We start from the raw sequence: 26,057 nt of genomic DNA, 5'->3' as shown, positions 1-26,057 counted from the left end.
CAATCAGATAGAATCTCACTGTCAGAATGGGAGGAATCCTCTTGCTGTTAAAGTCAATTTTAAAAATTCCCACTGGTGTTGGTGGTGCAAATTTATATCACCAAGCACTCTTTAGAGTCACCTGAAACAGCTCACTTGTGCTATTGGGAATGACACCATTTATGGGAATAGTCCAAAGACTCCTACGCAAAATGTCATGGCTTAGGAATGAAAGTTCAATAAATTGAGCTCAACTAGGGAGCTGGGTCCAGGAATTTGGGCGCCCAATAAAGCCAGTCCTGGATTAAAAAAAAGAAAAGAAAAGAAAAATAATTTAAATAAATGGATCCTGCTTCAGCTAGGTGTGCAGACTGTATAAATCTGTGGGCTGTGTCTTCTGGATATCTGTATTTCTTGCCCCTGACAGTACAAGCTCAGGAAGCCAAATACAAAATGCTGGCCTTCCACTTCTGGATCTGTCAGTCTAGTCTTATGCACCAGTGCTGCATGTTGATATCAACTTCTACACATTTTTTAAAGTGCGCAGAAAGAAGACAGTTTCCTAATAGCTTATTTTGAAAAGAAAGAAAACAGATGTGTCACCCAATTCCTGACAAGCTGAAGTTTTGTTCAGCAACTCTCTATTGAATTGACAATGCTCTACAACTATAATTCCTCACGGCATAAAATACAGCATACACAGACTCTCCTCTGTCTGCACTTCTCAAACAAAACCACAGGGACATAAATCCTGCTCTCTGGAGGCTGGATAACAGCTACTGGACTCTGGGCTCCTTTGAGAGCCTGGCATAACACAGGCAGTACATGCATGCTCATATATGCATGCACACACGTGAAACATGAAAGCACCTCAACTTTCATTGATTGTTTCCACTTTCTTTTTTGCCTACCGGGTTGCATTGTCTATGCTTGCTTTTTACTTTCTCTATAGTAGAAAGGGTAGACAAAGCACACAGTACAATGGCGAATGATGCAGAGTAGAGTGTAAAGTAACAAAGTTACATTTCAGTATATAGGACTGATGTGCCACATCTTCTTAGGTAGCTTCCCAAAAATAGCTCAGTGGGCTATGAACCATCACAAGATAATGGAAAAAAATTACACAGCAACTTGTAATGCCAGCAAAACTGAAAGCATGTCATCAGTGTATACTTAGCAGTTATTTATAAAATCTGGGAATTTCCACTTCCCTTATTTCATAACAGATCTGTCTCTCTGAATACCTCACGACTGAATGTTGAGCACCACAACTTGCTGAGGAGTATTTAGTGAAAGCAAGCTTGATCCCAGCCTGCCACTGCTCACAGGTGACTGCAAACTTGGCGCATGACATGTCTCCAAGAGAAGCGTACCTGAGGAGCTCTGCCACAGCCTGTGATCCCCTCGTCCACAGATGCATGGGTCCTTTTCAACTTCCCTTCCAGTTCCAGCCTGCTGGTAGATGAAGCAAAAATTACTCTGATGAACGGTCAATTGAAATTTCCCCCAGTCGTTGGTCAGTACATTTAAAGAATTACTACAGTAATTATATTTTATGAGTATGAGTCATTTTTCTGTTTTTAAAAAAGTACTTCACTTTACCCATCTCTTTTAGTACATTTCCATTTGGTGTGGTTTGGCTGCATGGAGAAATGTGGCAGCTGGTTACTTGAAAATATTTAACAAAGCGCCAGATTCCTCAGCTCTGGCATACCTGTGGACCACATATATGGACATAATTGCAAACATCTGTCCATCCACCCATGTAACAGCTAAGAAGAGTCATTTAAGAAAAAGAAGGCTCAAATAGTCAGCTTTGAGGGTGAGGAACTGCAGAACTGCCTGTTTGTATGTTATTTATTCATATTACATTACCAGCTAATGGCCTTCAGAGACAAAATCCTCTGTCATTTTCACAGGAGGGCCATGGCAATGAAATACATTGTAGTACCACAATATATACTCACTAAACCAAACTGTGACAGGTTACGACAAAAGCATAAACACTTAAAGAGCCTTATTAACAAACTAAGGACTTTCTATGGCATGAGTGAAATCAATAAGAGGTAAAGAAAAAAAGCCTTGGGTTTGCTCCAAAAAACATGTATCTCAAAGATATGTCAAGAATCACAGTATCTATAACCCCAAGCAGAAAACCATGGCTATCAGGAAGAATTTATTCTCAGAAAGACTGGTAAGGCATTCAAATAGGCAGCCCAGGGAGGTGCAGAATCACTGTCATTGGAATCACAGAATCATTAAGGTCGGAAAAGACCTCAAAGATCACCCAGTCCAACTGTCCACCTACAACCAAGGAATATGTGGAAGTGGCACATGAGAGACATGGCAAGTGGGCATGGTGGAGATAGGCTGATGGTTGCACTTGATGATCTTAGAGGTCTTTTCCAACCTTAATGGTTCTATGGTTCTATGGTTCATTGTACCATGGAGCTACTTGCATGAAGAAAAATGCAGCTAAAACTATCTGAAATTATTCAATTGTTTTAGCAGTCAAAACTGAGACTCCAGTCTCCAAACCACCCAGTCCCCATGCAGAGGATGGTGTACCACTGATGAGTCCTGGCCAGTCCTGGACTGATTTAACTTTTATCCAAGGTCATGCTGACCCAGGCATCTTGACATCAGTGGGTGCCATTCAGCCATGACAAGAGTCAGATCAGTGTTTTTTTTTTACCTTCCAAAACTGGTTATATTTATTAGCCTTATTAAAATTCCCTTTAGGAAACCAGTTTTTCACATTACCTTGAATGATGTAAAGGCCTGGGCTAAAATCCTTTGAGCTTTAAGATGCTCAGAATCTGGATCCACAGTAACATTTGATATATTATACTCTCAACACTTGCATTCATTGGCTGTCAAATTGAAATCACCTCTCTCCTCTAACCCACCTTCTCCCCTCCGCCAGTTATTCACACAGGGAATGGAGGATTGTTGAGCTCTGAAAGGCCTTCAAGAACTGGTAGACAACTGATAGAGTCAGTCCCATCACTCCTTGAGCCATGTGAATGGAATATTCAAAAGTGAGAGGATTCTGGAGAGATGATATGCTCAAATTTGAGCAGGGAGGAGACAGTACTGCCTCCTCCAGTCTCTCAGTTCTGGTTCTGTAAACAAGACGTGGAAAGGGTAACAGTACAGCCTCAAGGCTGCTCTGAACCTCATCTGGATTGTGTTAGTGTATAAGGAGTGCCTGAGGCACTTTCTGTCATTGGAGCAAAAGTCCTCCTTGCTCAGTTAATTTTATACATGCTGTATATATATAAACTTCATAAATACTGAGAAGATGTTGCTCATATTTATTTCTTTTGGTGGAAGACTTTTCCCTTTCCAGAGTGCTGCCCTATGGATCTGACAGACAAGAGCTGACTTTGGTGCTTCTGAGACAATTCAAGACCGCACAAAGTCCAGCTGCCCCAGGACTTCTGCCCCTGCCAAGGAGACAGCGGAGTGGAGCACTCCAGTCACATCACAGCAAGGATATTCAAGCCCCTTCATAGTGAGACTTCATCCATATGCAAATATTTTAAAGTTAAAACTGAGTGCTCAGTTTACTACATATGCAACTAATCCACAATGAATTGCTAAGCTAAAGACTTTTTTTTTTCCTGCCCACTTATTTTCTTCTTGTTAGACTCCAGGTTCTCCCAAAAGGAAAGGGACATCTGTCAGAAGAAATTTAGCCTGGCAGAGAAGAGGTTGAGCACATGGCTTTCCTTGCTGTACCTCAGGCTCTATAGAAAACCATGCAGGTGAAAAAAGATCTGCAAGCACAGCATTACAAGAAGCAGAACACACAGTCGCAGCTTGAACAAAAGTTACACTGAGAATGTGGTACGGTGTTTGCTTGGACTGATAATTTCTGACTGGTGAAGATCTGAACACTTCAAATGGATTTCATGTGCTGTTCCGATGTACCTCACAGTGATTTACAACTGATACTATACTGTGATACTATTCCTGACTGTACAGCTCCACAAGCGCATAATATATAAAATCTGCACCATCTTAAAAGGCAAGTTGAAAATCAGCTCTAAGCATTTATTTTGTGGCCCAACTTCCAGCCTTTTTTTTTTTCCCCAAAGCCAAAATGCTGTCTCCCATCATAAATGCTACACATAAATACTGTATAATGGGAACAAGGTGTCAGCTGGAGGCTTGCAGGCTCTACCTAGCTCTTGATATTTTTTTCCTATTTCTTGACTTATTGCAGTTGTATTATCTTTAGTCTAACTGAAATGTAATTTTCCAAACAGATGCAGTGAGACCTAGATCCATATCAGACAAAGCATAACATCAGAGAGAGGGCACAAAAGCCAGGCACAGTTTGCTTCCAATCTGACAGCTTGTTTCTTTGTATAACTGAGCTTCCAGAATTGTCATTTCACTTTGCATAGAATGGCAAGACAGACATCACTGTCTGACTCATGGAGATGTGTTGTAAGAACTTCAGTAGAGAAATATTTGTACTTCTGGATAATAATGATACCTCTAGCAAGAATCATGCCCTGAGTATGGACTGGAGATATTCTTTTAGTCCCTCAGCATTGTTCCATTTATCTCAGATGCCTGCAGTTAATGAAGCAATGAAATCACTATCAACAATATGATGTCAACCATGGCTTAACTGTTAGTAACCATTTCATTAATAGATAGGGAGCAGAGAATTAACTGTAAACTCGGACATCCAGCTATTGTCTAAAGTCTGAGGGTTGGTGCCAATTCTCCTAGCATGTGTTGCTGTCTGGAAATTAACCTATAAAGTTACAGCATGAGAAAATATCCAAGCATGAAAGTGTGTATACAGTTAGTAGCTCCTAAGGGTTTCACTGCAGGTGCAGTATAAGGAAAGCATCTCACCACATAGAACAGTGAAATCCAAATAGCTACTGAAAAGTCATTGAAGGATAGTTCTATGGTGGTGTCAGCACAGGACATGGATACCATTTTCAGAATTACAAAGGACAGAGCTTGGCCATCTTTCATCCAACAAGATTGCTAGACAGCCTTCCTATAAACCGGTAGACAAATACACAATATGACATGGAAAAACCACTATTAGATACTTCTTTCTGACTACAGGTGTGCAGCTTGTGAACTAAAAAAAAGTAGAACAGAAGGAATTGTCTCATGCTAAACCTGTTTATTGTACAGTGCATCCCTGTGCACTCAGGGTTTGTTAGGGTTAAGATAGCCAGTTCAAGTTTCCCTCAAGAGATAGGTGGTCAAGACGGACAGGACTATCAACAGCATAGTCATCTGGCACAAGAAGCACCCAGGAGAGAGGCATCTGCAACAGGAGGGTGTGTGTGTGTGTGTTTCCTAGTGAGCTGTCTCTTTGCATGATAGGGCTTTGGGCTCAATTTTGGATGTATGGTGAAAGAGGTCCAATAGATGCCTTGGGAGAAAGACCACTCCGGAGCGGGGGCAAACTGGTTCCTCTCAAGTGTAGCTCATTCCTTGACTGTCTTAGGGGAACTCTCTGAAAGAATTTCCAATGAATTATGTGAGGTCAGCCTGGGTTTACTGTTTGTTCTTTGGATCTATTACACTTATCTGAGTAAAAGCTAAATGCTTCTCTCCATAATTTTTTGCTCCCTTTATTTCACGCTTGAGCTTGTTCATCTGTTAGTGCTGTTATTTGTCACTTACTCAGATGTTTAGTCACTCAGGAAATAAGGTATATAAAGGAGCAGGATAACAAATCTTACAAAATTGTGAAAACAACAGAAGAGTAGCTTTGCTGGCATCAAAGTTGATGTTAAATTTTTTTGATAGGCATTAGGACTGAGAAGCCTCCAGGTGACTTAGTCCAGTCCTTTGCTATGATATCATACATTCGCTTTTTGCCATCCCTCCAGCTCATTTAAGCAGCCTAAATGCCTGGGAAGGGTGTTTTCCTGTTATTCCAATATTTGACTGTGTAGACTGCTAGAAATCTGATTTCCAGCCGGAATTCATGGATGTTATATCCATATCATTCCCACAGTCTCTTGTAGAAAATTGCTTCAGCCTGTACTAACCGATGTATGCAAAGAAGCAACATAACTGCTTCTAGTACATCAGTTACTGAGGTTAATGAATTAACTTCATTTGGGCTGTGTGGCCTCTAGAGAGCAGAGCCACACCATGCCACCGCTAGCTGGAGCCCTGGGAGAAACAAAGCTGCATTTTGCTTTGCTATTCAGTCTAGCTATTCCATCTGCCTTTTGATGTAACTGCAAGCTTTCGTTTCTCATACTGGGTCACTCAGAGAATTGACACTGCATTTTCTGTGTCTACAATCCTTTTGAAGTCAGTTCTCTATCTCCTTGTCCATTTTGCAACTGTGTGTCATCTTAAATACCTCTTCTTTGCACACAGCTCATTGGAACCGTATACTGCACTACAGATGAAGCCTTGAATTGCCTTATACGTGTCACAGAAACATTTCACTTATTGCATCCCTAGATCATGATCACATCCAGCCTGGAGATCACAGTCATTCTGCAATTAACTGGTACAGTCGGGTATACCATCTTCTCCTCCATTGTTTCCAGATGTGTTTCTCAAACAGAAATTCTTGTTACTCATTCTGAAGGGCTGGATTTTGCACTTTGTGCTATTCGCTTTCATTCCATTTCCATTACTTCTGTCCTCAGGGTCATCCAATTCTCTCTGCATGGTATTCTAGTCCTCCTCTGAATTGTCAGGGCCTTCCAACTTTGTGTCATCAACACATTTCATAAGCCCACTCCTACTTTTTGAGCCAAAACCAGCCCTTGACGAACTCCATTAATAGCCTGTCTCCAGCTCAATACTTCCTCTCTCGACACAGTCTGCTGTCATCTCTGCTTTAACCAGTTTTCTACCCATCTTACAGTTTTTCTACTAATCCTCCTTTTCCTTAGCTAAGCAGACACTTTCTCACATGGCACCAAACCAACTGTTTTACTGAAATTGGGAACACTGTATTTCCTTTGTCTAGAGAAAACAGTCGTGTTAGAGAAAGATATTACATTAGTCTGGCATGATCAGACTATGACCAAACCAGTCTGAAAACGACATTTTCCATTTTTCTGCTTATCTTTATTCTTTCCTGCAACATTTGTTTTACAGACTTGCAGGTTGTTGCAAAGTAAATGACCTCTAAATATCCACAGCGCCTTCTCACTTTTTATCCCATTTTGAGAGATGGATGTTTTCTGTTCTTCAGTCATCTTCTCTGTCTCAAGTGTCCAGGAGGGGCGTTTTGGTGATTTCATGTGCTGCTTCCTCAGTATTTCTGAGGTGGAGATTAACCTGCTCCCTTCAATACAAGCTTGATGTAGTGTATGTGAGTTCTGCTTCTGTCACCATAGGAGTGATTCCCTCTAGCCATATCACCTCTCTCTCCATTATCAATGACTTTGTGAATAAAGAAAAAAAGGCATAGTATGTCAGACTTAGGAAAAATAATAATTAATCTCCAACCCAAACTACTGCATGGCAGTTCCTTTTTTTCTTTTGTGTTCAATTCCTATTTAGATAGCTGATTTTTTTTTCTTTTTTTTTTTTTTCTTCTTCTTTTTTTTTTGGTATTAGTTTTATTTCCTTTTTAAGGTCTAGCACAGCTTGGCTTTTGGCAATTCTTACTTTATTTCTGCCCTTTGACCTCCAGACTGCTGCTTTCTTGTCTGATTAGTCTTTATTCTCATTCCTTTTAGGCTCTCTGTTATTATCCATTTGATTTTTAAGGTGGATTTTAATTCAGTTCCTTCCTACAAGGTCCCCTCCTACTTGTACCCTTACTTAGGAAACAAGTCACTGATATTTTTTGGACCTCTGACTCAAAGGAGTTTCAGTTTTAAGTAGCTGTTGCTTTTCAGCCAATAGCAAAAAGTGAACACTTTTCTGAGGTACATCTTCAGATTTTTCATGAAGCTACCATTATGATCCCCCACCTTATTTTATTCCTGACTTTTCCTGATCAGTGTGGAACTCAAAATACTAAAAAACTTACAAGTGCTCTTATAAGGATTCTTCTCTGTGACTGTATAGAATGCCACAAATAGCAAAAATTGTCATATCATGATTTTATAAAAACTGTTTTTCTTTTTGGTCTGTATACGTATATGTTCACATATTTATTTATACATACATACTGAGATAATGCATGTTAAAAAAAGACCAAAAATGATCTATCAACCTTAATTATTTTAATGACCTTAACGGCACCAAAGTGTGGTAATAGATCTTAGCAGATCACTCTGCCAATAAAAAAACTGAAAGGAAATTGTCCCTACCTATCACAGCTCTCTCTCACAACCACACTAGAGAATAAGACCATACTTTACAAATACCAATGGCACACACAATACACTCTCATAATAGTTAGCTTCTACTCTGCCAGAAAGTGATTTAAATTGTTATTTATTCTCCTTGATTTGCTGCTACTTAGAAATTGGACTGAGTTGCTACTCATTATTGGACAGCACTGATCATGAACGTGCCTCAGAACTTAACAAGGTCACTGTAATAAGTGATAACTAACGACAGCAACAAGCATGGTTAATTTTAGTCTTTGCTGTTTATGTCTTAACCTCATCCAAATTAGAGCTATGGAGAAGATCTGAATGTTCTGCTTCTGAAGAGAACTTGCACAGGCTGGAAAACAGCATGCCAAGGCCCTAAGAAATGTGTGACATTTTAAATAGACTTTTTTAGGTAGTATAGAAATGTCTGAGGTGAAACACTAAGCCTTGTCATACAGGGCTAAAGCCTGCCTCTCCTCACCCAGTAGGAGTGAGGGACTGGGAGAAAACCTTTAGCACAGCTGATATCAGGACAGGGCAGAGCTGCATTTCTGGTGCTCACAAGAGTGCATGGGCTACACCCTTTGAGAAAGGAAGGAGAAATATCATGCTGCTTCCTTCCAGGCACACAGTCCAGCTGAACTGCTCAAGTCTTTTCCAAGGACCATCCTCAGGGGACTCCTCGAACACCTCCTGCCTCTGCAGCATCAAACCCAAATCAGCCTGCATGCCACGGCATGGAACAGGAGGTCTGGGACAGCACTGTGCACACAGTGAGACATCTACCCTCAGCTACCCTGTGCACTGACCTTAATCATTGCTTTGGGAAGACTATTAAGAGTCACTAAATTATGTGTTCTAGATTCCTATCAATAGCTGCTTTATAGCACCCATATCATCTTGACCATACTACATCACAAAATTGCCTCTTAGTTGGGAAAAGCATTATCTGAAAGGATGCAAAACAGGGTTTACTAAGTATGGATACTCACTACAGTGAGTGCTTCTCCAGTCAACTTTTAAAAGCACAAACAGAAGTTCAGCTCTTGAGCCTATAAAAACATTGATTTCCTAAACCTCCTGCTTTCCTAACTCCTGAATGTGGGCTTTTTTTCCTTTCTCTGCATGTGGAAGAAGAAACACTCTAGACAATACAGTAAATTTTTGCCCTATTATTATACAGAAATCCTTTTTCTATTTAATTGCACTGACAACATTAAAAAAAACTCAAAACCTTGAAGCTCTGATCCCAGCAGGTATATAATCTTCAGAGAGGCTGCTGCCCTGGATCATTGTATAGAAAAGTGCTCTTGAGTGTGTGTTTTGGGTTTTCTCTATTTTTTGTCTCTCTCTCTCGACTATATGGGGAACAAGTATAGACAGATGCCAAAGTTAGGATACTAAAAATATTTACAAATGTGTCCACCACCCACTGAAATTAACGAGAGAAACTTGAGTGCCTCCCTGGTTAGAGAGAAATTAAGTATGCTTGTAATTTAAGCATTTTAATTTGCATCTATGTTATGAAAAGTTTATGTTGATTCTGCTCCCAGGCAACCTCCTACAAAAACGCAAGCTAACTGCTATGACTGAGTCCTGGGATAATGGTTTGGACTCAGGAAGTCAGTTTTCTGGTAAAGGAAAACATCAGAGCCTGTACAGTTTGAAACTCCCTGCATGCACTCAGCCAACCTGCACATCACAGATGTTTTCTGTCTATGGAAAGCCAGCACTAAGCTGCCACCCAGTGTGGATGGCAGCGAGCGGCTCAGAGACAGGTGCCTCTTACAGCTGATGCACCTGAAGCAGAACTGTGTCCATTTTGTGTGGCAAGGGGTCAGTTAATGCAATGATGCGTTCTCTCTGAAGTGATGTCTGTAAGCAGTGCAAGAAAATCTGACCATTATGCGTCTATCCGTATTTCTGATTTTATTCCTCCTAGTTTTTGATCACTCTCAAAGTCTGTTGGCTTCTACACACAGCCAATGTAATTCCTTTAAATTTTAGGAAACATGTTAGAAGAAAGCAACAACTGCCAAATATTTCTGATTTGTCAAGGATCATCCTAAATCTGTGCTGTGAACAGAAGCACCGTTGTTTTTATCCAGAGCATTACGTTGGCAGAACCAGGAGGTGCAGACATACAGTACATATTCAACCCTCAGCCTTCTTCCAGGTGCCTCCAATGCTCAAATGTTTTACCATCCATTTTTTCTCACCTAAAGGGTGGAATAAATTTTGCCTCTCATCTGGCTTTAATTTCAGGCAGCGTTAGGACAAGCAGAATCTCCAGTAGTACAGTGAGGAATTGGCTAGAAATATCCCTGCTATGGCCAGGACATTACCTTCCCAGAGATGGGTTTGCCACAGCACAGTCGTCGTGCACAGCTTATGCAAAGCACTCTTTGAAATATGGAAACATCCAGCATTTTTGCGTGGCAGCCAAAATAAGCCTTCAGTCCTGCCACTTTGCTGGGACCCACCCTGTGCAACCGACGGAAGGCTCTAGCTCAAGTCATGGAATGAGGCCACAGAGGCCAAATGCTGCTCTGAGATGCACCCACATGACTCCACTAGAACAACTCATCTGAACAGGTGTGAGCCTAAGAAGGATCAAAACCCAGCGTCAAAACGGCGTTTTAAACCCACTGCGTTATTTTATCCCAGATTTCCATTTTGCGGCCTCATTTTGTGAGATACAGAGACACTTCTGATCAGGTTAGTCAGAGCATAAAGCTCAGTGCATGGGGACTTCAGAAAGGATCTCATACTCCTGGGCCCTGAGGCTGGCTGGAAAATTCCTCGGGGAGAGCTTTGCAAATGCTCAGCGTTCAGCTTAGGTGCCAGAGTTTTACAGAGTGCTCATTATAAATCTTGTGGAAAATCTGACAGCATTGAGAAGTGTCTGAAACGGAGCAGATCTTTTCTAGAAGCTGAATTTTAGGTATACCACGAGCTGCTCTATTTTTAAGTCTCTATTTTAGGGTACTGGATTTTTATTAGTGAGTTGGTAGCCAATTAACAGTTAAAAAACCCCTACCAACAGATATCCCTCCACCCTTCCGGCTAAATTATCATCTGAGAGAGAGAGAAACAGCACCAAGCTATTTTCCTTCATATGACATGTCAAGTGGACAGCATCTTGCAAGCCAAAGACATAAACACTAACTCACCCACGTAATTTTATTAGACTAAAATAAAACCATATGATGTTTCTGTATCAATGCCTGAAAAATCAGTTCACTAGATTCCGGCAATGTAAAGCGTCCCTAGCACTTTTGTTCAAACACACATATATTTAAGGCCCAATGAAAAATGGGGAAAGTTCTTTTCAAGGAATAGCTGGAAAACAGTTCCCCCAGAACAGAAGTTACCTCAGCTGTTTGCCATCACTGCCACTGACAGTAACTCAGAATATGTTCACAATGCAGTGTACACAATAAACTTCATTTTATAGGTGCTATTCAACAGCCAGTGAAGTAAATGAAAAGACTTAGAGTAAGTTCAGTGGATTTTGGAGCTGTCACTGTGCTTCACACCTCCTGTTACAGTCACACATTCAAAAACACTACCAACATCATGTATCACACACTAAGTTAGAAATGGTGCTACCTAGCTTTAGGAATAACCATATAGACAAGGTAACATCTATCCAGAAGACAATTGCTTCCATCTGTTTGAAAGAATGACACTGCTTAGTTATAGTTACATACTTTCATAGGAAAAATAGCAGCAGAAATACATGAGTTCTGGCTTCAGTGCTATTTCTTTAAACTACTGTTATTCAGCAGAGTTTGATTTTTCCAGGCAACGAAGCAAAATATAAATTACCTACAAGACCTGCTGTCTGAACTAGCATATCTGAAAATAGAATGTAGTGATTTATGCAGTATCTTGTCATCGAGGAATCTCAAAATATTTTACAAATGAGAATGACCCCAAAGTATCCTCTGCTGTTATCTCCATTCCATGGAGCATGCAGAGCTTTCTCTGCTAAGCCACTTGCCACATCTGATGAGCAGAGCCAGGAGCAGGGGCCCCAGTGGTATTGTCTTAGTGACATTTCCTTCCATTGCTTATTGCTCTCAGCAGGATCTGTTAATGCTTGTAGCCACGCAGAGTGAGATGAGCAGGTAACATTTCTTACTACAGATTCTGTCTAGTACAGTTAGAAACAGCTGCTTGAGACTGGCAGCCCAAATTGAGCCCTTCAGCACCCAAGTTTAGAAAAAGCCTTGTAACTCTCAGGTGTTATATCACAGAATCATAGAGACATAGAACAGCTTGGGTTGGAAGTGACTTTAAAGATCATCAAGCTCCAACTCACCTGCTGTGGGCAGGGTTTCCAGCCACTAGGTCATGTTTCCCAGGGGCCTATCCAGCCTGGCCTTGAACACCTCCAGGGTAGATGAGGAACTGGAGAGCAGCAATACACACCACTGTCACAAAAAGACAGTGGAGGCAGGGTAGGATTTCATGCTGTAAGTCTTGACATCGCAGCAACAGGTTGGAATAAGAGAGGCTTGCAGCACACAAGCACATAGGTATGGAAGCTGAACTCCTCACCTTTGATGATCAGATAGTTGTAGGATCTGTTGTCTGTTCAACAGCATCCAACAACTCTCTTAAGCTCTGCTTTTGGCAAATCACCTGATTCTCATTCTTCACCCAACCAGCACATGCACATACATACACACACACACACACTCAGGCATCTTGTTCCTTGCCTGTCTTTGTCACTAACTTTCCCAAGAGCATGAATCTAGCATGGAGATGCCAGTCCTTATTAGGTTCATCAACTGCAGTGAATACTTTCTTTTCACTGCCTCCCTACAACTTCCAGTCCTCTGAATCTAGGAACTATTGACTGTACCTCATCTTAGCCATAACAGCATGCTGCCTGCATGAGCAATTGACCAGCATTGTCCCTTGAAGGACAAGAAGCAGAGAGGATTGTCGAATCATAGCATATGCCAAGTTGGAAGGAACCCATAACGATCACTGAGTCCAACTCCTGGCTTTTCCTAATATCCAAGCTGGATAAGAGAAGTCTGCTGCCCTCCCACAACCTCATGTGGCCATGCCATCAAGCACCAAAGCAATGTGTTTCTGTTTTTTGTTTTGCTCTCTCCATTTAGTGCTTGTGGTTTTTATTTAGAAGATGACTGGGATTGCTGTATACTGATTTCCCTGTAATTTGCAATTAGGGAAAGGCCAGTGTGTAGATCACCTCCACATACAACTTAGCAACAGCTCTGAGAACATCTCTGTGCCTCTGTTTTTACTACAGATTCTCAGATACCACTGGCCTCCGTACAAAATGAGTGATGTGATGTTTTAAGTTTGTAGGAGAAAAGTATCAGACGTGTAGTTTCAAAACATATCTGAGACAAAAAAAGAGAAGTTGAAGATTCAGGAAAATTTATGGGCTATAAAATCAAACAAATCTGGATATTTTCTGAGCGAAGGAGATACAAGACAGATGATACTGAAAAGAAACAAGTATCTAGGATTTTCATTCATAATAAAGTTTTCAGTAATACAATGACAGCCAAAGAAACCAACTCAGTTTTTTTCACTGCAATTATTTTAAATAAAATACGTCATTTTTCTCAGCCTGATGTTTGGCACTAAGATAGAATTGTACTTGAAATGAAGCAATAAAACACAATTAGCCATTTTATGTAGCAGTGGTAGTTTCAAATCCATTCTGAGCTAATAAAAAATTGTAGCATTTTTGAATCAACAGTAAATCACAGATTAAGATGCCTACCAGGAACAAATACCAGTTCTACATTTTAACAAGTAACATTTGGTATTGTAGCCTCTCTGCCTGTTCTTTGTTCTCCTTATGCCTTTATTCCATCAAAAGAGTTGATTTATGCCACCATAGTCAAGACTTCATTACCTGCTATTTAACCCACTGAAAGTAAACCCTGTCTTGAGCAATCTGGAATACGTGAAAAATCAGAAGTTTTATTTTTGATCTTTTTCTTTTGGATATTGAACAGAAACGCCTTTTATTTTCCCTCACAAGCAACTACCTTGATTTTTTTTTTTTTTTTTTTTCCTTCAGCAACAAGGAATGGAAGATTAAAGAAACGGGATATGGTTTATAAAACCTTTTTCCACAGGCGTGCCCTATATGACAGACTGTGTCCCTGGAACACCTTGGCTCAAATGTAGTAGCTGTGGGTGTGGTGATTATTTCCTGGCACAAGGAGGGATTTCAGGAAAGCACTGACTCTGCCTTCTCCACCCAGGCAGGTTCCTGACCTCTACTTACAAGCGACAAGAGCTCTCGTGTGCATAAATCGTACAGGATCCTTAAGGCAAAACCACTCACAGTGTTTGCATTGTGGGTCTGTTCCCTTGAAAATATAAATGTATGTACAGCGTGCCTGAGGGTACCCAGTTCTGAATTATAGAGTGCCTTGTGAGCAGTTGTGGCATTTGGTTTAAAGATACTCCCCATGCCTCCCTCTCCACTTCCCACTTCTTATTTTAAATTCAGCTTTTCAAAAGCTTGTTACCGAAAATACTCTGATAGATTCGTGGTGGTGCTGACTAGCAATAGCTTTGCAAAAGGGAGTGAAAGATCACTTCATAGACTTCAGCTTCTTCCTGGAATTGCTGTTTTTTTCCTTTCACTTTTTTCTTTCTTGGAAGATATATTTTTAAAAGAAAAAAAGCGTGTATGAATTTACTGCTATGCGGGGCTGTTAGATGGGTAGCCACAGAGATCAAAGTGTTTTCTCCACTAAATAAGCGTGGCATGGAAAGTGCCAATTCTCTCTTTTCTAAGTCTGTTCTGAGGATGTACATTTGTGGGTGAGACCTTGCACAGCCATGTCTGAAGAGAGCTCGAGCTAGAGAAAGTCATGTTGAACAGGTATTATGGACACAGGAGCTCTGCGTCCAGATCAGGCTTATAGGTGATAATGGCCCAATGTTACCTCCATTCTTTTTCACACATTATCTGGCTTCTCCTTCGGGAGCTTCTCAGGGCAACTGTGACAGTAGTGAGAAGATCATCATCACTGGGCCAGCAACCTGAATTTTGTAGATTGGCAGCAGTAAGACCAGGAAGCCTCCAGCATCATATGTAGACTTCTCGCTTTCTTTTTCTAAAAAAGAAAAACAGAACAGCAAATGTGATCAATACCTAACACCAAGACATTGTGTCTGGTCAACAAATGACCCTTCTCTTTCCTCTGAAGATCAAAGTATTAGGATTAAATTCAGTAAGGAGAATATGATGGGGAAGATGAGCCAAGAAGCAAGAGGAACATAAACTGAAAATGAATAGATAGAGTTTTAAGCACACACTAGAGCAAACCTGCACAACAGGTACAGCCTCTATTGTCTACATATAACTGATGAGTCATGGACTGACTTGAGGCAGTGGTACCATTGCTAAGAGTTCTGCAGTCTTAGGAGGAGCCTTTGAGACATCTTTGCCAGGAAGAGGGTGGCCAGAGTCAACAGAGGGGATTCATCCAGTGATAAAGCAGTCATCTAGCAAGCCTAGTCCTTGGAAGCCTCAAAGTTTAATTGTGCTTGACCTGAGCCTGACGTTTGTTTAACCAAGTTCTAGAAAAGGAAAGTCCCGGAAAGATCAGGACAGATATATCTGGATCTCAGAAAAGGAGGTTAGGAGAAATGAAGAGGAGAATGATGAACAGAAATGAGCTATGCTCTGTACACAATACTCTTTCCCAAGGATGGGCTGAAACCCAAGATTCTGGTCGTTCCTCTGCTTTTCAGGAAATACAAGTTTTTCTTCTGTGTTTCACTGATGTTTGATTCTCCTTGGATGCAGATCTGTGCCTCAGTCCCTGCTATACAACACACTAAGTCATATCTCTGTTCACTACAACCAAAGCTTACCATTATGCACAGGGAAAATGTACACAGAAATGCCTATTGACTTAAAGACATTACTGACTTTGAAGCCAACTGCTCAAAAGCAAGGAAGTTGCTGCTCAAACTCACACCCTTCCTTACGTGGATGGATTGTGATAGGACCTTTAACTGCTTCACTGAACATGATATTTTCCTTCTTCAGGCACAAGTCATTCAGACACAGTTATTTGGTGGCCCTAAAAAGAATCAGCAGAGTTACTTGGCAAACGGCTATCTTATATATTTTTTTCCTCTCTGCACAATGTATCTTCAGGTTTTGGTAACTTCCATGTGATTGAGACATAAACTGACAAATATTTTTTTGGCAGCCTTACCTGCAAATAGTTTGCAAATAGTTTGATCCAATGGGGGCTATGGGGAAAAAGCTCCAGTGTTTACTTCTGGCTCTGAACATTTAAAAGGTGAGATATCTCCGGAATATGTTATTACACTCACTCAATCCAGTCCAGTAACAGTAACCAAACTGTGTTTATAGGTTCTACCTTGTACAAAGAATCCAGCAAGGAAAAAATGAAAATACCTCATTAAAAACTATCTCTGTTAATGCACATACACAATGTTTGATGAAGACTTCTCAAAACTCAATGTGTCAACCTGTAAGTCTCTTCAAAATAAACAACACAGATCAGGAAGGCATGTTTTCTGGAATGATACATGACAGAGACAGCAGCTCCCAAAAAACTTTGTTTTCTGCAGCCTCAAGAGAACCTGATCTATGAACTCACAGAATTGTAGGGGTTGGAAGGGACCTCTAGAGATCATTGAGACCAACCCCCCTGCCAAAGCAGATTCCCTACACCAGGTTGCACAGGTAGGTGTCCAGGCAAGACTTGATCATTAAAAGTGACTGGGAACATAAATTAAGTATTTTCACAGCCTATTTTTTTCTTGTTTTTGAAGAATATTTTGAAAATAAGTGCATTTTTCTCAAAGACTTTAGCTTGGCTGAAAAATTCAATTTTTTTTTCCCCACCACATGGACTTTTCTGCTATGAAGCACAAACAGAATCCATCCAACAAAGCATCTAAATGCATACTTAACTTCAGTGGATCTGCTCACACGTTTACAATTCATGGTTCTTATATTTCATGGATGGAATAGTCAAAGGAGCTGATGGAGGATGGCTGCAAACCCTACTGGCTTTCTGGGCATCTGACTCTACTATTTTCTAAAAACTCTCTTAAAAACAAACAAACAAACAAACAAACAAACGTGTTGAGGCTCAAGAAAGAATTTTCAATACCATGTCAATATGCTATAATTCAGTGGCCAGATACAATGCTATTAAGTGAATGAAGCAGTCACAAAATATCTCTTTGCCATGCCTCACAAGAACAGAAGAAAGAACAAAATCCGCGTGCGAGCGCTTTCAGCATTCACTTGATGTAACTGCTCAGTGCACAGATGCCCTTGAGCTCATCACAGTTACCCAGTACACACTAGACTGCATATCCAGCTGTTAACCACCACTTTGACTTTGTGTGCAACATTATTTATAAAAGGATATGTTTAGAGTTGTATGGGAACTGCTGAGGCACGGCCTGAACCTCTGACTGATCACCTGAGGCGAGCCATGAGTCAGCCAGAGGAGCACAGGTGAAGGCAATTCAGCTGTGCTGCCAGAAGGGGTGCAGCCAGGCTCCAGCCCTCCTAGACCTATTTAAGAGCTGGCTACCAGAGGGGAAGGATCTCTTCTGGAGATCGCCTCTCTTGGTGTTTGATGGTGAGCTCAGCTGAAGGGGAAGCTCTTCCACTTATTCTCTTTTTGTGATCGTTGTCTATTTTGCCTAACTCTCTTGATTATATTGTGATTATAACATCTTGATATCTATTGATTGTACATGAGTGTTGGAGATTATCATCAATGAACTTAGAACACCAACCAAAACATAGGAAAATTCAATTACTTATCCTGTGCCTCAGTTTCTTCATTTGAGAGAATGGAAATGACAATTCCATCTGCCTCCAGCTGTTTTCAGAAAGATGTTAGAAGGAATTTTTTTCTTTTACAGACTGTTTCCTGCCAAATGCTAGATTTTTATCTGAAAAGATTTGGCCATTATATCTATTCCAAAGATCTGGGGGAAATGGTGGGAAAAGTATATTTTTTTGTTACATTTTGTTTTTGAGTCATACCCAAATTTTCCAAAAATGCTTTTGGAAAGAGAACAGCATTGGACTACATCCAGCTAGAAAGGCTAAAGTTTATGAAAATAATAAATAACTAAAACTGGGACTTTTGAATGGAAATGTTTAGATAAACTAAATATTAGTGCTTCAACACACAGGTGCTTCACTGAATTTTTTGAGTCAGAAGTATAGAAGACAGGAAATGAGTGGGAGAAAAAATCCCCACTTCTTTTTTCTCCTGGTATATATATTTAAATGGAAACAGGAAGAAAATAAGATGTCATGTACAGTACGTGATAGTGATAGAGTTGGCTTAGACCGTTGACACATCCTTGTGCTTTCAGTGACTCATCTATAGAGGTCAATGTGAATTAAAATTGAAAGTGGAAAAGTTTTGTACAATTTATACCAAATGTTGCAAAAACTAAGACTCCAAAGTCAACAGATCAGTTAAGTTCAAATAAGCACGAGTCTGTGTCCCATTGAAGGCAATGGCACTTAACATCACACTTCAGTACATTAGTACATATTAGTGTCATAAAAAGGTACCCTCCACAGTTGCCTAATAAGTGTAAATTAAAAAAAGAAGGGAAAAAAGAATAAAATTCTCTCTGGCACTGCTGTTTGGTGTCAGCATGGCACTCCACACAAGCTCAGGAGCTGCCTGGACAAAGCAGATCATGATTCGATACCTCAGTCACTAATAAACACCAGCTTACCCCCAGTAACCCAAGAGAGATACGTAATAATGTTACAGCAGTTATCTTTCAGTTCAGTCCATGCAGTTAGGACCATGCTGCATTATTAGCTCAACTTGTTCTTTACAGGATTTGGAAACAATTCTCACCTGTCTATACTGAAACCATGCATTTCTCATGACTCACCCCTTTGGTTTCCATAGAGGTAACCTCCACAGAAATTGACACTTTTTGTGAATCATTCTCATCACCTTTGGCAACAAACTCCAGGCTTTTCTTAGTGATCTTTAAGCTGGACCCTAGAGTACTCACTGCTCCTTTTGCACAGACTTCAGAAAAAAACAAATAAAAGTCTGACTCACAAAATATGAGATCAAAATCTGCTCTTACCATTAGCATTGTCAATGGTCTAAAACAAGAATAACTGTCCTTCCAGAAATGTCTGAAGGCCTTTGAACCTGAGGCCAAAATGGCAGAGTTGAAAGTCTGTGAAAGTCTGGCAGGATATATGCACCCATGCATAACTGAGGAGTAGAGGTAAAAGCTCTGGCAGTCACCAGGCATTCTCCTGGGCTCCAAGAGCCATGACTTGCTGATGAGTTAACAGCTGGCACATGGGCCCAATTAATACACTTCAGCCTTGGAATGAGTTTTCTAGTTCTACAATGAGGTTTTCTTTCCTTTCTTTTCCTTTTTTTTTCCTTTTTTTGTCCTTAACAGATTTCTGGTAATGCTTTTTAACATTTAGAATACAGTTTTTTTGAAATAGAGATAGCTGTTTCTGTTAGTTACTAAATTGTTGATGACTTGACTGAGAATGCAGTTCATAGCTTGAGAGACGTGAACGTGGAGCATTGAGGTCACTTGTCCTTCCTGAAGATGGACAAGAAGAAATCAAGAGAAGGCAAATATCGCAGGAGGAAAAGAGGCATAGTATTGAGAATAAGCTGCTTTCAGAGAGAAAGAGAAAATAGAGTAAAATTAGGAAATTTTGATCTAGTAAACTAAGTTAGTGAGGCCCGGAAAAGGGAAAGTTTGAATCTCAGGCCAGTACTGGCATACGTTCATCTAATGCTTATACTGCAGAACATCACACGTGAAAGTTGTGATGTTTTGAAGCTTCTGAAGTGATGTGCATGCACATTCCTGGGTCTTTTATTTAGAGCTGAATGTCTGAATTTCCCTTAGTAGTGCTGAAAATCCTGCTCAAAGTATTCCTCTACCCTGACAGGCTGAGCAGCTTGTGTTGTAGTGTAATGCCACATACATTTAGTCAGTGAGAGAGAGGAACATCAGAAACACTACATTTGTGGGTTTTGTTTTTTCCTTCTGAATTTCATAGAACTATAAATTCTTCTTTCACCTCAAATACTGTACTTGCCAGTCCAACCTTAGGCAATCAGAAGGTAAACACGCAGAAGATATACACACGGAACAGGCAAATGTTTTCATCCTATTTACTATTTCTTTCAGATTGAGTAGACCAAAATCACGCATACTCCTGAACTGACCATTTGTGGCTGTGCACACACTACCCAGGAGAATGAAGAAGCTACCAGCTCTTGTGGATGAATAACAGCATGTTCTTTTCCCCATCGTCTTCAAGATTTTACAAGGTCCATTCCTCTTCCATCTCATTTTTCTTCCAAGAGATATAGCTCAGCAGGGGGCTACTGCTTTCCCATCAGCTTTTATACGTTTACAAAACATAAATTAGTTCAGACCACATTAATGTACAGTTCTGCTAGATCCATTACAAAAGCTGGAATTCCTTCCAAGCCAAGCAGTAGTGCTTTATTTCAGATTACTTTAAATCATAACTGGCCTTTTCTGCCTTTTGACTAATGGGATGTGATACAGGAGATGACCTTTGATTGGGCATGGTTAGATCTTTGGTTTGACTTCTGCTGTTGTTGGCTCTGTTTGCAGTGAGAACCAACATAGCTGCTAGCTTCTGCAGAAAAAGGCTCTCCTCTGGTGATTTTGTGGGTTGTTCACACTGCAGAGCAAAAAGGTGAGACCGTGCAAAAGGGTATGGCTTCAGGTGGTAAAAGTGGAACAAGTAGCTCTTAGAGAACAGGAAATAAAGCTGATACACAAGAAAGATTCAAACCCAACAGTGTGAACACCTGATTTTCAGCTGTGCCCGATTTCCATCTTCCAGAAGTTCCCAGACTTCTGCTGACATCATTTGGTGATAAAGGTGCTCAAAATCTCTAGAAACTGCAGTTTTTCAGTTTTTTTCTACAGAACTATAGTTTGATTTGCAAGTCCAAAACTACCCTATAAAACCACACTGTCTGTAGTTAGAGACAGAGGTCTTAGCTGTTCCTTAGAGTTCCATACCACTTAAACTCTGGCTTCCCTACTGCCATAAGTCTCACTGTCCAAAGCTCTAGCATAAACAAAGTATGGAAAACAGCTGTTTAACTACCTTTGGCAGGCCACTTTGCTAGACAGCTGCCAACTTTGATGCTTTCCAAAACTGGTATTGGGTATGTTAGGTCTTTTTAGAGGCATTTACTTTGCAGTGGCTATATTTTCACATACAGAGAGATAAGGTATCCATTTTTTTGGGAGGTAAATCCCCTTCTATTTGCTTTCTCACTGCTTTTTAAGGTGCAGTGTACAAAAGAGCTCTCCAGTTTCACAACATGACCTACCAAGGATCCAATGCTGTGAAACCAAATGCAGGAAAAGGATCTAGAGTGAAAGTTCACAGTGAAAAACAGACAAATGATAATAAAACACACACACACTCAATATGGGAGGAAAAAAAAAAAAAAAAAAAAGGAGGTGGTTCTGTAAAACCAGTCTGTAATTTTCACGTTGGCAAGTAGTTTCCACTTTTTCAGTTTACTCATGACTGTGAAGGATCAGCTATCATTTCTCAGACATACATGAGTAGGTGGACCCAGTGCCCTGAAGAAACTCTGGCTCAAGTAAACGCCTTGTGTTCTTCCTACCTAATCTCCGATGCCATTTCAATTGACTTTTAGCTTTTGTTCCTGCTACTAAAATCAGTGCTATATTTCCTGTCTAAAAGCAGCCACATTTCAGTGACAGGTGATGTGAGCTCTGCAAATACAGAGCCAAATTCCACTGCGACATAAGAACATATAATTATGATAAAAATGGATTTGTGCACTATGACACAAATGGGGCTGCTCTATGAGACAGGCAGAGGATAAAATCATCTTTATCATCTACTACCATTAATTAATGCTATAGAAAACTGCTCATTAATGTAAGACTAAACAACCAGGTTTGAAGACTGAAGTACCATACCTGCAACATCAGCAGCCCTGGGTTGGAGCTGCACTTCTATGAAGTGTGGCCTCAAAATCCTGTGTGTATGTGTGTGCAGTGACCCAAACAGAAAGGGAGTTTTTGACATGTAAACAACTATTTGTCTTCTGCACTCTTGAACGTAGACCCATTATCTTATCGTTCATTAGCAGACTACTGAATTCACATAATTGGTAATAGTTTCTGGAAGCTGTTTGGCAAGAAGATATGGAAATTACTAACTCACAGCTGGGTAAGAAAAAATGGCAAACATGCATGTTGTGCTTGCTCTCTTCCTTCACCCCTTCCCTCCCCCCTGCACTCTCTTCCTTGGACACTGTAGATTTATGGCCTCACAGTATTCACAGATGATGTTTTCATAGTCACTAATGAGGTCCCAGCAGTTTTTTAACAATAACAGGACATTACTACTCCTAAGATATATTATGTGATTTCCCCATTTTTCTCCATTTCGGCTGAATACTCAGAAGTGTGCTAGCTGAAAAATCTCCTGTTTTATTATTATTATGATTGATGGTCTGGTCATGTGATATAAATGACTGCTGAACTGTAACTTTCAAATTGTGAATTTGTATACAACCTTAGAATGTAATCTTTTAACACATTGTTCATGGGTTTGTACATACAAATGCCAAAACAATTTTTGGCTGTTTTTGTTTCTAGAGAGAAAAGGGCAAGACAGCAGAGATCACTTTTCAGTGCTCTTGTGCATTCATTTTTCCTCCCTACAAGAATCTGGCTTCAGCCCATCATAGTTGGCAGTGTACTCTGAAAATATTTAATGGTAATAATTGAAAATAATTGTTTAGAAAGCTATGACCTTTCAATGTTTATTCCCCGATTCAGGAAAGCATTTAAGCACTTATTTTATTTTATTTTACACCTGTATTTAAGTTACACTTACTTTGAGATAAGGTAGATTTTGAAGGCTTTCTTTTTTTTGAATGTAAGTTCTTATACATAAACTCTTAGATAACAGACAAGTAAGTTTTATTTAGGATAGTCAGGAGCATGCTGCTGTCTTAAATCAGATCTAGAAGTTTTTATCATTTGCTTGCTATCATTTGCAGTCATAATGTTTACAAGCTCTTACAGAAGTCACTTAACATACAAGAATTTCATATGCTAGTGTGTTCATTTAACAAAGCAGAATTAAGGAGATCAACTTCTTGCTCACCTAGACCTCTGAAGTACCGATTTCCTATCTTCTCTTTTGCCTATGAACTAAAATCCTTGCTTTAAAGAGTGATATTGAAGTCTCTTCTGCTAGTTAGATACTTGCAGTGAGGTCCGCTCACTGAAACCATCCAAAGTCCCTCCCATTCCAACGTCTACACACTTCTAGCCTTCATCACACTGACTTCATGCAGATGGGACTACACACATACCTAACATTAACCATGTGTGTTGTCTCTTACAGGTTTAGGACCAAAGAAGATCTTTGGTGGGAATGAGTAAAGCTGTGGTCAGGAAAAACCCTGGAGCTGCTATTAGATCACACACTTTACTTAAGAACTTCCAAGTCCCCTAGGTCTGTGTGCAGATTTGTTATGCTCTCTAGAGGGTATGTAAAACAGAAAACAAAATCCACACCCAGTGAAATCAACAGTTTTGCCAACAGGTCCATGTGAACAGAATCCCTCTTCGAGGGACATGTACTGAATTTTGGGTCTGTTCATGAAGGGAATGTTGGTTTTTAAAATTATTCTACTTGGATTACTTATATCTCTTTCTTTCTTGTGTAAATGAGTTGACAGGGAGGGCAGAAGGCATAATGAGTGAAAGAGGCTGTGGGAAAGAAGACAAACTCCTCTAATTTGGGCCCAACAAACAAGGACTTATTGGGTCTAATTTCCATTTCTTCTGATATTAAGTGGATTTTTCCAGGAGTTCTTGTGAATTGAAAATATTCTGTGCTATATATATATATATATTTTTGTTCCTGACAGACACAGGGATAGCAAGCTGTAGTTTTTGTTTAGCAAACATTGATCCTGAGTTTGTAGCGAGGTGCTCATTGTCAGGAACTTTCTTCTGTTCAAGTCAGATTTGGTGATAGTTTGTTAGATTTTAATGCTGCAATTTGTAAGCATGGACACCAGTTCTGTGCTCCTTTTTAACTGCAGTTGCCAGATCTAGCCAACACATGGTTCCAATTTTGCCCCACCTCAAATTCTTATGATGTAAATTTTCATGGAAAAGTGTCACTTTGAAAACCAAAAAGCTCTATCAAGCAACTTAACATTTCATCAGCAGATATATTTGCAGCTATTATCAGCAACTTGCTCTTGGCAACATCCCAGTGCACTCTCCCAACAGTGGATTTTTGCCCCTTGTTAGCTGTTAGAGCTGTAATATTTTCCTTGAAAATTACTTGCAAGACTCTTATCCCCAAGTCCTTCGTATCTCCCTCTTTCTTTGAAATGCTTAGGCCATTTCCAGCCACTGAAAAAGAGCCAGTCCTTTAGTGCAGATGACTGAAGACTTGGAAAGGGAGAGGAAAGTCACAGAACCACAGAGGAAAATGAAAATGTTCTTTTTTTTTCTTGGAATGATTATGTCTCCATCCAAGTTCTTCTGGTTTCCCTGGTTATTATACTCTTACAACTTGGTTATCTTACCTGCCTGACAGTGCTGAAACAAACACCAGACAGACCAAGGTTTCCATTCCCATTTTGCAATTGCTTTTCTTTTCCTTGGGACTTAACTACAAAAAAGAGAAACAGGACATTAGTCATGATCAAAATTAAGAAAATACCAAGTTGTCCCATGAGTGACAGAATTAGTGAGCCTGGCCTCCCACAAGACTGTCCTCATTCCTCTGCCTATTACATCAAAAACTTGTTCGTATTCCCTGTAGTGCCAGATCAGAAACAGACAGCATTTACTGTGGCCAGCTGATGGTAATGCATGTGGCAAATGACCAGTTGGCTGCAACCAAAGAAAATAGATAATGGCTAAATAGAAAATGCTTTTCCTTTGGGTGTCTGGCGTGGGAGCAGGGAGACTCTTCCCCATCCAGCCACCAATTTTCTTGAAGTCTGTGATTTTCTACACCTCTTCTGCGTTTCTTAGGAATTGTTTAATGGAATTCAAAGTGATTTATACTGGGAAGAATCAGCAAATACAGTGATTACAAAATCATTGTCTCTGTACAAATCCATCCAAAAAATAGGGGATACCGCTCTCTGTGCATCAGGTGGCCCTGTCCATTGCAGGGATTTGGGGGCTGTCTTTGCTCCTGGGAAAGGCAGAGACTTCTAGATCCTGCTGACATCTCTGACTTCTGGAGACGATGCTACTGACTTTTCCAAAAATGCTTATTACACAGGGACCTCTGGTTGTGAGCTGGTTGTGAGAAGTAGCAATATGCTTTAAACAAGAAGTGACAGTGTGGCAGTCATCCCTCAGAGCATCTGATTTGGAGCAAAAAAAACCAACATAGTGCCAGGAAAAGCAAGGCAAGACAAAAACATGGATCCATTTCCCTGCCCTTTTTATAGATGTGTCGTAAGAGTCTCCATCTTCTCTCTCTCTCAAAAAAAAAGCGCAAACTTTCTATGCTTAAGCTCAGGGAAAGGCTCTGAAGGACTGCTTTGGGAGGCAGGATGAACTGTGGTGGTCTGAGCACTTGGCAGAGTATCTTGTAAGAAAAGAACAGGTTCCTAAGATGCTTTGTTGGAAATAAAACTCTCCAGCATACACAAGTAGAGCCTTCACCAG

General features: G+C 40.3%; 1 long non-coding RNA gene across 1 annotated transcript; it reads right to left on the bottom strand.

The window, feature by feature from the left end:
* Positions 1–1,352: 1,352 nt before the first annotated feature.
* LOC125690599 (uncharacterized) lies at positions 1,353–25,046 on the bottom strand. The gene is made up of 3 exons (XR_007375723.1): positions 24,956–25,046; positions 15,227–15,397; positions 1,353–1,431 (listed from the first exon to the last, which is right to left on the bottom strand). It is a non-coding gene; the product is annotated as an uncharacterized LOC125690599 (long non-coding RNA).
* Between the last annotated feature and the right edge of the window lie 1,011 nt (positions 25,047–26,057).

The sequence above is a fragment of the Lagopus muta genome, chromosome 3, assembly GCF_023343835.1.
Source record: "Lagopus muta isolate bLagMut1 chromosome 3, bLagMut1 primary, whole genome shotgun sequence".
Lineage (NCBI taxonomy): Eukaryota > Metazoa > Chordata > Aves > Galliformes > Phasianidae > Lagopus > Lagopus muta.
The sequence above is the reverse complement of the archived record's forward strand: the minus strand, read 5'-3'. Positions and strand labels throughout refer to the sequence as shown.